This window comes from Ambystoma mexicanum, chromosome 7p, assembly GCF_040938575.1.
Source record: "Ambystoma mexicanum isolate Mex_15411 chromosome 7p, UKY_AmexF1_1, whole genome shotgun sequence".
In the NCBI taxonomy this organism is placed as follows: Eukaryota; Metazoa; Chordata; class Amphibia; order Caudata; family Ambystomatidae; genus Ambystoma; species Ambystoma mexicanum.
The window spans coordinates 450,493,217-450,506,876 of NC_090939.1; the positions used below are offsets into that span (position 1 = coordinate 450,493,217).

At 47.1% G+C, this 13,660-nt stretch overlaps 1 protein-coding gene across 6 annotated transcripts in view; it reads right to left on the reverse strand.

The window, feature by feature from the left end:
- Positions 1-13,660, reverse strand: part of DCAF6 (DDB1 and CUL4 associated factor 6) — a 2,172,363-nt gene that overhangs the window by 655,543 nt on the left and 1,503,160 nt on the right. The gene's annotated exons all lie outside the window — the stretch shown is intronic.

The following is a 13,660-nucleotide window of genomic DNA, read 5'->3' on the forward strand; positions in this document are numbered from 1 at the left end:
ACAATGTATCGGAAAACTCAGAAGGGGAAAAATATGTGCTTTTTGGGCACCAATGGAGACCACTAGCGTATTGAGCATTATAGTATTAAAAGTATGAATGTTCTTTGGAGCTCAAATCTAGTGATTCTTACAAGGGTTGATCACTATGTCAAAAGGACCTGTATGTTTCCTGTTACTCTGGTGCTTGAACCGAAAAAAGCAAGATAAGACGTTGTGGTCGCTTTTATAAGCATTAATAATAATCTCGAAGAGGGCACAAGTTTGAAATAGATTGTTGGAAACTCAGACATTGGGCCTCATTACGGGTCCGGTGGGTCCGGCCTGACTTCCCGTTGCCAGCGGGCTATTACAAATTTTGTTAATCCAATTCCCATAGACTCCAATTGGACTCTATAAGAGTGGGGAACCGGAGGCACTGTCACTGTTGTTAACTGTGCCGGTGCTTCTGTGACAGCTTTGCCTACCGTGACTGCTGTGCTCGGCAGGGTCAGACCTGTCGGACACAGCGGCTGTGGCAGGCAAACCTGTAATTTACTGGTCCGTAAACAAGGGTGGCAGTGAGTTTACCAGCACCCTTATTTCCGGACCGGCAAACCTGTATTGAAGCCCATTGTCATTAGTGGAGGAAGAGACATCTCGCTTCCAGGTACTCTTGGGAGTAACGTCTCCATGGACATTGTCATTAAGAGCAGTTAAAGAAGGTCCATGCAATATGTTACCATGGTTATCCAATTGGTCAGGGCCCATAACATAAGTGAGTTAAAGTCATCTGCATTGAGTATATTCCCCCGATCATTAGCATTACACCAATTTAGAAGGATGTTATTTAGTGCAATTTCTCGCCCTCAGAAAAAGTTGGATTCAAGACCAGATTAATAATAAGGAGAGTATCCCACCAGGTTTAATCCAAGCTAGAAATCATTAATGCCATTAATGCAAACAAACCAGGGGTTTCACCATTGGGGGATGTGGACAGATACATGGAGTTAATTACTAAGGGTGACTAACAAGCCACCATAGGGTCTTCCCTGCAGGCCTTTAAGTGATGACTGCAGGAGGGTCGAGTTCCATCACTCATCAATAAATCAATAATCCCTCAACCACACCTATTTCAAAAGAATAATATGGAAGTCTCTAAGATGTATGTTTTGTGTATCCAGGTTCTGCAAACGCGTGAACCCGTGGTATTACAAGAACATATTTTAAAAGTGTCAAAACAAGTGTTAAAGATAAAAAAAATTGTTTGAACTGTTGATTTTTAGTTGAGATTAAGGCATTAGGAAACCATAGCCAATCAGCCTGTGGCTGCGACTTTTGTGAAATACCTTGATACAAATGAACATTCCTTCTGCCCAAGAAATCTTTGCTACAACTCACGGTCAAGGAGTCTCTACACAATAAAGCTCCAAAAGAATGGTACATTCTTGGATGCTTTGCAGAATTGCCAAGTCTTTCCGAGGGCAAAACTAAATCAAACCCCATTTTCAAGAAAACAATAAAAATTCATTTAGGGTCTAGTCGCGAACAATTTTGGAGCTAAGATAGAGCAGCACCAGATTGATTAATGTAATGAACCAAATCTATATCTGCAGATATAACCGTTCGTAAAAAAGGAACCATATGAAGCATTTTCAGAATATTAGTCCTATTCAATATTGTGACGTGATAAAATATGAAAAAACATTTGATACCAACACAAATACAAGGAGTCTTCATTCAAGCCAGAGTCCAGGTGGACCATATTAGGAACCTTTATAAATTGATTAGGAAGTATGGGGCTACCCAGATCAATCCTATCAGCAGAAAGAGAAAATGATGGCAATAGACAAGTACAGAGTGGTGAATTATCCACAATACTAGGATGGTGCAAAAAGGAATTGGAGTCACAATTCGCTATCTTCACGCTCTTTCCTGCCACTTGGGGGGCCTGATTTGGGGTTTATTCCCCATTGGGCATTCCGTTCAAACCTTATGAGACAATGCTGTGGTGATTTGGGAGCGCTAAATCCTTATTCTCCTTGTAACTTCCCTTCCGGATCTATTCCAGATTTTTGGAAGTCAGTATGCTGTGTTAATCAAAAGATTAACGCTTCCCAGAATGCCTGGTCCATTGCTTCATCTCCACCCTTGCAGGACAAGATTGGGTGGAGAATAAGCAGCACATGTGGCTGCCAGGTTCTAGCAAGCAGCACACCTGAGGCTTGTGCTCATTAGCCAGCTTTAAAAATGTCAGTTAGCTTCAGTCCATAGCTGGTCATTGATGCAGTGTTCCTGTTTGTGACCAGTCCCTTGTTCCTGGTTCTTGCTTAGTGTCTAGTGCCTAGTTTCCTATTTATTGTTACCTTTCCCTGCATTTCGAATTTAGTGTGCTTATTAGTATTTTTTGCTTCCTGGATTCCCTTTCTGCCTTCTTCTGTTTGGCAGTCATCACTTCCCAGTGCTTTTCCTTTTCTGTGCAGCCCAGTTTTTCTGTATTCTTTTTCCTTTGACTCAGCCGTTTTCTGCAGTGCAATCTTGATCATTAGACACCACTCATTTATAGATTTTCCATTTTGCCCCATTTACCTTCCCTGGTTCGGGAGGGTGGAGATTTTGCCCTTGTAGCTTTGTCCCCTGCTCCTGTTCTTTTACTTTCTCTTGGATTCTGTTCCTGGTTTTCCCTTGCACTTCTCCTTTTATTCCGTATACATTGTTAGATGTAGTGTGCTGTTGTATCCAGCTCCTGTGTGAAAGCCTATGCTTTCCTCACTATTTTGTAATCTCTATTCCTACTTGTGCCTTTTCAGGAGTCTATTAAGTTATCCTCCCTTTGCTGTTGTAGCCTTTCCGGGTCCCTGTTTGATCAACAGGGTTCTTGGGCTTCATTGACATTTCAGGAGGTATTTTTCGTCCTCGTGAATATTGTCTTTAAGTTACCTTATACAATACCATCAAGGATGTTCGCTTACAAATTCCATTGTTAGCTTGTCCTGTATGTGGGCTTAGTATTGACAGTACCTCTAACAGCAATTGTGGGTGAGGAGCTAGCCGACTTTCAGTGCTTACGCCACATAACTTTTCATATATTTCTATTCTTATCACGCTCTACTTGCACATCCTGGGTTTAGGTGTACATGTGTCTTGGTTCCTGAGTGTACGTTGTTTGACGCAAAGCTATTCCCTGTGTGATCATGTACACATTTCCCTTGCCCTATTCACTGCCTTTGTCCTCGCATGACAATTGGCTTGATGCTTTAATCGCTGTGCCTGTTAATCAGAGTCATAGTCAGAAACATTTGGGGTAAGTCAGAACTTAAGTTAACTTCCTCAACTCTTTCCTCAGATGAACTTGTTTTAAACAGTTTTAAGCCATGAGTCAAAAATGGAAGTATATTGCAATCGGAATCTGATGCAGACTGTATCAGAGTTGTGTTTGTTGCTTTCTTGTCTTTTTTCAATTTCTTCTTAGATTTATTTTTAAGATTAAGAGTGATATACTAAAGTGGCACGTCATCCTCCACCAACTGAGTTTCGTCAACAAAAGACACCACGAAAAGGAAGTGTAGGCGATTTTAACAGTGATCATAGACATTTTCTGGGAACGCGGTTATTGTTATTCTTCGCTTTCACATTTTTAGATTTTGTAGGATGCATTCCCATTAATTTCTTTGTCCTTTCTTTCCTCCAAAGTCCAGATGGACAAGGTGTCCTCAATGCAATCCTTAAAATTACGCAGCTTCAACTACTGGCTCGGAGGTATAATTGGTAATTTCTATGATTGATGGTGCATCACAAAATTCTACTGCCCCCGAGATATACACATCCTTCTATAAACGAAAGCTTACAGTTTATTGCTGTTGATGTTCTCACTCAACTGACCAGCGAGTTGAGGACAAAGTTAAGTGATGTGATAGAAACAGAGCCAAAGTTGGGAGCCATCAGGGAAAGATTGTGGTAAATGCGGGATGAGAGGTGTTCTGGGGGTCCAATGCCCAGGCGAGGTTCATTTGAGATGGCCAAGAAAGAATTCAATAAAGGCTCAGAAAGATGTGAAGGCAGAGGTCTTTTGTCTACATTAGAAGAAAGAAAAGCCTATGGAGACGCATCAAAAGCCTCTGCCATAAAGCTGGAATGGCCATTAGAGACATTAGACATGAAGATGGCATGCGTAACTGTTAAAGAATTATTGCAAGATACTGTGTGTGGAGGGTCCGGAAAAAAGTCAGTATGGGCCAGATGATTGCACACAACAGGATCACCGTCTCTAACAAACAGACCCCAACAGGATGTTTTTTAGTAATAAAAGCTGAGCTGGGTTGGTGAAAGCACTTGGACAAAATATTCAGTACAGTCTCATCTCTTTTTTAAAATATAAACCTCAGTGATCCTTGAAGAAGACATGAATAAGAGCCGAGGAGATTCACACTATTTAACTAACAGAAGGCAGCTTCCTAGGGAGGAATGGCGTAATAAAGGCAGCATGATGAGCCTAAGCGGTATGATTGATGGCAAAAGAGTTAATTGTGGAGGGACTATTAAGAGAAGGGGTATCTGCGGCAAGGTTTTACTATGATATGATATGATATGATCTGGTATTTTTAAGACGCTATACATATGTGTTTCTAGACGCCACAAGACAAGGGTGGGGATGGCGGGAGAGAGACGGGGGAACCAGTACAAACGATCCTATTAGGCCTTGTGTCATTCGGATGCGTATGTGCGACCAAAGTCCAAAGGGGTAAAGGGAGGGAGGGGAGTTTATGAAGTTTATATAGCACTTTAATCCAAAACGCTTTACAGTATAACAAGGTACAATAATGACAGAAGAACAAGTTACTTACCAACTGTAACGTTCTTTCGACTGGATGTTCCTCCCACGTATTCCTCATCTTGTGATAATCGTTATCTCCAGCTTCGGCAGAGGGCGCTGTGCTCGAGGTCGTGGCGTCGATTGTCCCTCGACGTACTCCGTACTCTGTCGACGTCACCGATGGTATAAGTAGCTCGAGCCGCGCCCGTTGCTTCAGTTCTGTTTTTTCGATGAAATATATATAGGAGGAACACCCAGGCGTGTCCCATGACCAATACATTCTTCGTGAGAGGAAAGTGTAAGAACACGTAAACTGTACTGTGGGGTTGGATGGGAGGGTCGATGAGGAATACGTGGGAGGAACATCCCGTCGAAAGAACGTTACAGTTGGTAACTGTTCTTCGAATGGATTGTGTCCTCCCACGTATTCCTCATCTTGTGATAGGCTCCCATAGCAGTATCAATTTTTGGAGGTGGGAGTACCATTTCAGTTTTCGTGGACAGAATGCAGAACTGCCCCTGCAAATAAACCCTTGTTAGAGGAGGCAGTGTCCAGACAATAATGTTTAACAAAGGTATGTATTGTTTTCCAGGTTGCAGCTGCACAAATGTCTGCTGCCGGGACTACCCTCTTTAGAGCCGCAGAAGTAGCCATTCCCCTTGTAGAATGGGCACGAAGCCCATCTGGTGGTTCTTTTCCTGCTAATCTGTAGCATTCAACTATAGCTAATATGATCCAGCGGGAAATGGTCTGTTTTGTTACAGATAAGCCTAATTTTTGACCAGTGTAACCGGTCAACATCCGGAAGATCCCAGTCCTTGTATCTCAACCTCTCAGAAACCATGCGTGAAGGTTGAGTGTTTTGACCTCTGGATGGAGAACCCGACCTTCCTCTTGCGAGAGAAGATCCTCTCTTTGTGGAAGACGTATTTGAGGGCAGATGGACATGTCCAGAAGGTCCGGGTACCATGTCCTTCCTGGCCCAATCCGGGGCAATTAGGGATCATGGTTTTCCTGAACTTTCTCAACCTCCTGATTACTTGAGGAATCAAGGGGACTGGGGGAAACGCGTACAGCAGTGGAAACTTCCACTCCACTACGAATGCGTCTCCCAGAGATCCTCTTTGAGGATATTCCCTTGAGTAGTACTGATCGCACTTCCGGTTGATCGCGGTGGCGAACAGATCCACTTGAGGGGTTCCCCAAAGGGTGAAGATCTCCAGAAGGACTTCCTGAGCCAGCTCCCACTCGTGAGAGACCGTGCTCTGCCTGCTCAGAGCGTCTGCCGCCGTGTTCTTCTCTCCGGCTAGGTGAATTGCCGACAGAGAGATTCCTTCTCGTATTGCCCAGAACCAGAGCTGCATTGCCTCTCTGCACAGTGGCAGTGACCCTACTCCTCCTCTCTTGTTGAGATAGTACATGGCCACTGTGTTGTCCGTCATTATCAGAACATTCTTTCCCTGTACAGAGGGCAGAAAGGCCTTCAGAGCTAGTCTGATTGCCCTCAGCTCTAATAGGTTGATGTGTAGTTTGGACTCCGATGGAGACCAACTACCGCTGATTGTCAGATCGTTGGTGTGTGCTCCCCACCTCGTGAGTGAGGCGTCCGTCACTAACGTTATCTCCGGCCATGGTTGCCAAAAAGACTCTCCCTTGAGAATGTTGTCGTTGCAAGCCCACCATAGAAGATCCTGAGCAACTGCGCTCGGGACTTGCAGAAGATCCGACATATTCCCTGAGAACTGGGACCACTGAGTTCTCAGTGCCCATTGAAGGGATCTCATTCTTAATCTGGCCTCTGGTACTAGAAAAATGCAGGATGCCATGAGGCCGAGCAACCTGAGAAAATCGAAGGCCGGTAGATGTTGGGCATTCTGGAATTTTGTTACCATCTGCTGGATGTGGAGAGCTCTCACTTCGATAGGCGAGGCTTTTCCCGATGAAGTGTCCAAGACTGCTCCGATAAACTGGAGTTTCTGGGATGGTATCGTGTGGGACTTCTTGAAATTGAGGGAGAAGCCCAGTTTGTGGAGGAAGTGGCAGGTGATCGAAAGATGTTCCTGAGCTTGTTCTGGAGAACTTGCTCTGATCAACCAGTCGTCCAGGTAGGGATATATGTGAATACCTCCTTTCCTGAGACTTGCTGCCACAACCGCCAACAGTTTGGTGAAAACCCTCGGGCGGAGGTCAACCCGAATGGCAGAACTCGAAACTGATAATGAGAATTGCCAATCGCGAACCTCAGGTATTTTCTGTGCTTTGGATGGATTGGCACATGAAAGTAAGCATCCTGAAGGTCCAATGATACCAACGAATCTTGCAGTTGGAGAGCCTGAAGGATCTGTGAAAGAGTCACCATCTTGAACTTGTCCTTCCTGAGGAACTTATTCAAGTTTCTCAAGTCCAAGATGGGTCTCAGTCCTCCGTCCTTTTTTGGGATGAGAAAATATGGGGAGTACCAACCCCTGTTCCTCTCCGCTACAGGTACCAGTTCTATGGCACCTTTCTCTAGCAGGGTTAACATTTCCTGCAACAGGAGCGGATCCGGAATTTTGACAGAATTGGCTCCCGGTGGATGATTCTGAGGCCTTTTTAGAAAGGGGAGACAGTAACCTTGGGCTACTGTTTCCAGTGCCCGAGCATCTGAGGTAATGCCCCGCCATTCCTTCAGATGTTGAGAGATCCTGCCTCCCACTGGTGTTTTGTGTAACAAGGTCTCAGAGGGATTTGGAGGCGGCTGGAGGAGTGGCTGAGGGTACAGATGCCGCTCCTGAGGCTGATTTTGCACCTCTTCCCTGTGTTCCACGAGGGAAGTTCCTTTTGCCCCTTTGAGAGGCCTGTCCTCTTAGTATACCAAAAGAGGAGTAGTATCGAAAAGAACGACCCCTCCAGGAAGATGAGCCGGAATAGGGTTTTAGAGGCTGGCGCAAAGAGGCGCTAAGTGATTTAGCTGCCGCTTTCGAGGTCTGAAGTTTTTCAAGGCTTTCATCAGCCTTTCTGCCAAAGAGCATCGAGCCATCAAAGGGCATGTTGAGGAGTCTAGCCTGCACATCCGGTGCAAATCCCGACTTCCTCAACCACGCAAATCTGCGTAGCATAACGCTTGCAGCCATGGATCTGCTGATACTATCAGCAGTATCCAGTCCAGACTGGAGGCATTCCCCCATTGCCTCCTTCCCGTCTTTGACTATATTCAGGAAGCCTTCCCTTTCCTCGCCTTCCGGAATATGATCAGCCACCGCCGAAATACAGTCCCACAGGGTATGGGTAAACCTGGCTAGGGTACAGGTGACATTTGCCGACTTAAGTGCCATACTGCCTGACGTGAAAACTTTACGTGCCCAGACATCAACTTTTTTATCCTCTCTATCTGGAGGGATAGTTGGATAAGCAGTTTGTTTTGAAGTGGATGCTGCTTGAATGACTAAACTCTCTGGAGTCGGATGTTTATTCAAATATTCAGGATCCCATCCAGCTGGTCTGTATTTTCTTGGAAAAGTGCTGTCTGCAGCAGCAATGGTTTCTGGTTTCTCCCAGTTTTTCTCCACAGTCCGTTGAAGGGCCCTGTGAAAAGGGAGAACAGGATCCTTCTGCAGTCCCTTGACGATAATATCCGTCATGTCATCTTGTTCAAAAATGGGTGAAGTATTACCCCAACCCATGCATTCAACTACCCTGGTCATAAGACCCCTTTACCCAGCATCTGCATGCTCTGCAAGATCAGGTTTGGCGAACTCTAATTCTGGGGATGTGTCAACTCCACTGGCAGAATGTAGAGTATCACTCGGGTCTCTCATTCTGGATTCCTGGTCAATAAGTTCTTCAGGAACTTGTCTTGTCCCATAAGTAACTCCCAAAGGAGTAACTTTGGCTTCTTCTTCTGAAGCAGACTCTTCATAAATTGCAGACATAGACTTGAAAAAGTCTGATCTGGGCAAAGGAGTGAATCTCCTTTCTTCCTCTTCCATCTGCTTCGAAGGAAATGGCATATCCCTCGAAGTTTTCGAGGGTGTCTTCGAAGTTTTCGAAGATGACTTCGATAATGGCGTTGATGACGCATGTGGTTTTGGTGTCGAAATTATCGACGTCGAGGGCCTCGACGAAGTCGTCGAAGTCTTCGACGATTTGTGTTTCTTGGCCGGCACCAGAGAGGTGCTCGACTCTCGAGGTTTCTTCGACGGTTTTACGTCGACTCGAGGTTTTTTGTATTCCTCGACGCTACTGGTGTTAGCCATAGTAGCCTTGGACTTCCCTTTGTCGTCCAATGGAGCGACCTTAGGGGTATGGCTTTTTCGAGGTTCTTTCGAGGGGGTCGAGGCCGCATTCTCGAAAACCTCCATCTTTTTGTGGAATTCTTCCCACTTACTGGGAGAATCCGATTTAGTCGGACAACGAATTTCTTCGGTCGACTCTGATGAAGAAGCTGATGAGGGAGATCTATGTCTCCTCTTCATTCATTTTGATGATGACGAAGAATGTCTCGATCTACTTCTAGATCGAGATCTCTTCGAGTGCCTATGGCGATCCGATCCCTTAGAATCGGTCGCTTTCTTATGTTTTTTTGACTAAACCTTTTTTGAGGCCTCCCTCCCCACCGACAGTTTACCTCTCCTCTCACAAAGAGCTTTTTCGGTCATCGATTGGCAGGAGCCGCAGTCGTCGGTTCGGTGACTGGAACCGAGACACCAGAGACAAATCTGGTGGGGATCGGTAATCGACATCTTAGATCCACAATCTGCACACTTCTTGAACCCAGTCCTGGGTGTCGAAGGTGTCGAAGATGATGACATTTTCTTCACAGAAAATAGAAGCGCGCCGTTCTCGATAGCAAAGCGATCGGAAAAACGGAACTGAAGCAACGGGCGCGGCTCGAGCTACTTATACCATCGGGGACGTCGACGGAGTATGTCGAGGGACAATCGACGCCACGATCTCGAGCACAGCGCCCTCTGCCGAGAAATGATTTTTCCGAAGCAGCGAAGCTGGAGATAACGATTATCACAAGATGAGGAATACGTGGGAGGACACAATCCATTCGAAGCATATTTACAAACATGAAACAAACCAGTGATACAGTATGTAGAACAATTTAATTAAAAGGAGGTGAAGGGGGGGTGGGGAGGCGAGAGGGAAGGGGAAAGTGCAATCAGGGCACCAATGCTCTGGGTAACTGCAGCCAGGCCAACACGGCTCTGGGTTAGTGCATGGAGGGCAGTAGGAGTTACAGTTACAGCCCCCAAGTGCACAGTAGGCCCAGAGGCAGTGCAGGAAGACTGGTCATGGAGGGGCCTGGTACCCTGTGAGACTGTGAGGGAATCCGGAGACCAGTCAGGGCAGGCAGACAGGAAAAGTTAGCAAGGAAGAGGGAGAGAGATGGCAGAGGAGAAAAGGAAGGTCTTCAGCAGCTTTCGTAACTTCAGGTGGTCCGGCTCAAATTTGAGAGGGGCAGGGATGCCGTTCCAGAGGGAGGCATGTGCAGAGGAGAGAGATCTTCCCCCCCACTCTCAGCTTGGAAAAACGCCTGACCCTCAGAGTTTGAGGTAGCTGAGTGAAGGGTTCTAGAAGGAAGGTATTTAGGCAGAGAGAGTTGGATATAGTATGGGTCCCAGCCCCAGAAAAGCTTGTGGATGATGCAAAGCGTCTTGAACTTTATCCGTGCAGCCACCGGAAGCCAGTGCACAGATTTCAGGGCTGGAGAGATGCGGTCACTGGGCTTGAGGCCAAGGACTGCAGTCCAGTTCTGGATGAAGCTCGTACATAATTAAATCTCCATATATAAAAAGGGAAAATTTGCTTGGGGCGAAGCGTTGTTCCTTATACAATTTCACACACCGTTTCACCAATCTGCTCCAAATTCTACATAGGTGCCTGTTAGGGCCCTCCAGACATTACAGGCTACATGCTATTTGGACACCCCACCCGATTCCTCGGATTTCAGCAAAAGTAAAAATTTCTGTGTGGGAGATTCCAAGATGTCCACGTTCCATTAACAGTGCGGCTCCTGACCAGTCGGGGACCTGTAGCTCCAGAATAGATTGAACAAGCCCTCCCCGGACTTCAATAACTTAAGAATTCAATGGTGGAATACAGGGGGAACGAGGCACTCACCTCGAGAGATCGTGGGAGACCCATATTGACGTAGCTCTGCAGGGCTTCGGTGGGGTGCTGCTCCACTGACCGGGGGTGAGCAGGCCGCCGCCTGGACTTTGCCTGCCATCCGTGGTCGCGCTCAGGTGCGGGCGCCATCCAACTTTGTTCACTTTGTGGACAGAGAGATGCTGGTCCGGCGTCCTCCCTTGGGAGGCACCTGATGCGGGCCCGGGACTGTGCCCACGAAACGAGACACTACCGCACCGGCTATACGGACTGGAGTGGGAGCGCCAGGCACCGGGAAGAGGACACCGCCTCCCTCTGCACCTCAGGAGCGGCATATCTGTGACTGGCTGGAGGAGGGGACAGCTCCCAGACATTCGTCTGGCTGCCCATGGCCTGGCCAGGAGCCACCAGCACAGACGCCGCCTACGACCTGCTCCAATCCGAGGTGAGACTTCCCGGCCCAGATTGCTCTCTCCTCATGCACAGACTCAAACCGTTCAGGATACCCCCATAGAACGGCCGCATAACCTTCCAGTATCGGCAGCACAAGCATGCACACATCACTAACCGCCGCGGGGGGCCGGGACCCTCTTTCTGCCCCGACCCTACCTGGGCAGCGAACCCTGACTTTCCCTGCTAATTTCCTCCACCGAATCTCGCAGCAGCACTGAGGGGACAGGACTTTTTGACCGCCCGCGGTACCCCGCATTCTCTGGGGTGACAGCTTGTTAGGCAGAAACCTGTGCAGTTCCCTCTGGGACCACTGCAAAAGATTTAAGACTACAGGTGTTTGGCAGTAAACCCACTTGGTCGCAGTCTGTACCACACAGATTCACTTGGTAGCTGTGGCTGAGCAGTCAGACTTCCCTCAAGAAGAGTTAGGCAGTATACAGAGTATTCACAATAGGTCAAAAGAACACAGTAGAACAAGTAAACACTGACGAGAGCTTGGTGTAAAAGAGATATAATTATTTATTTAAAACCACATCTAGAAAAACACACAGGCACTAATATTAAGCAATTCAAAAACACGGTCACTAAAAGATATACACTCCCTTAGAGGAATTTTAGACAAGTCTTAAGTAAAGCCCCACTTATTTTCAGACGGCGGTGAGCGCTTAACGCAGATGGCACTCTAATAATTCGTTTTAAAAGGGAGAGAAAAGCAGAGTATAATATGAAACAGATCCCAACCCTTTTCATAAGAACAAAACAAGAGAGGGAGGCAAGTAAAACCGTGAAGTTAGAGTTCAGAAGGTCGGATCCACTTTAAGAGGATCAGAACGAAATGTGTCCAAGGTCACACGGTTGAAGTGCACAAGAGTCTTGCAAATGTTCAAAAAAGAGTTGGACCAAAAGAAAGGGACCCGTTAGAAGGTCAAGGCGGCCAACCCAGTCCAGAAGGTTAAGGGATTATTATTACCTTGTAGCAATCTTTAGAAAGGGAGGCCTGGCGAACACGGTACCTTAAAGTGGTGAGAAGACTCCAGCGGGGGCAGTTGTTCCTGGCAGCGGATGCAAGTGGTGCTTCGTCCGGGGGAAGAGAGGATCGCGTCGGGGAGGAAGACAGGAGTCCGTTGCACTGCCAGGGAAGAAACCAGCCGCATAGTTCTCAGGTAAAAGGAGCGGTCCTTTTATTCGCGGTCCAGTGGTAAGAGGCTATCCGGTTGCCGGGGTGCTTGGCATGGGCAATTCGACCACAAGACGGCCTGGGATGCGAAAAGAAGAAGGTAAACTGGTTGTGCCCACCAGTCAGGGGAAGAAGCCTCTTCAGTCGGAAGATCTTCTCTGTTGTCGGGAAGTGGTGAGTCGGTTCCGCAGGGCTCCACCGTTGGTGTCGTCGTGGTAGGTCGGCTCAGCTTCTCCCTCGTTGGATTCTCAGGTCATGTGGCGACTTCTGAAGTTCCAGTCCCCAAAGCCCTGCTTTTATGCAGCATACCCCCATTCACTCAGCCTAGCTGTCAATCAAACATGCTAAGTGGTGAGCCGGCCGGCTCACACTTGGGCCAATCACACAAGAGTGCAACTTGAGTTACCAAGGTAACTCAGTCCAGGGTGCCTAAACCCCCTCCCACACTCCCTGTGGTACCCAGACAGAGTGGCACCACTTTTGGAGGCTTCTGTGGAGAAGCCCGCCAAAAAGTGGAACAAAGGGCTCGACTTGGGTTGGAGTCACAGAAGAGAACACAAACGCCATTTTAGAATCGAGTCCTGGCAAAAAATACCAACCGGGGAATTATTATTAATTAAATAAACCGGCGCTATGTTCGAGGCTATGAGAATTAAATAATTAAAGTTGGTAGCCTCGAACAATGGGAGAATCCTATAGGGATATATTCGCGGTCGGATATAAAAAGTAGTTTCCACTGCCACCAGCCAAAACTCGATCAGGGGGGACGGAGACGTGCCCCCTCGACTAACAGACCCCGGGGCAATCGAATTGCCCCGACCAGTACGTCCACAATATGATGGTTTGTACCGGTTTCTGTTAATAATTTGGGACTAGTAATGCCAATGGTGACTTTACATGCCCTGGGAGAACGTAGTCAGTCCCAGGGTATGGAGTCTATGGTGGGGTGTCACTATGACACCCCTGTGTCACTGCACGGAGGGTGCTGTGTGACACACATAGTAAAAACACATGAGACCCTATGGGGTAAAGGACCCCATAGCCCATAAAACACATTAACAGTCAAAGGAACACCATAAATCATGTCCAAGAGTGGGAGAAAAAGAGTCTCACTCTTGGCAGGAGAAAAAAACAAACTCCAGAA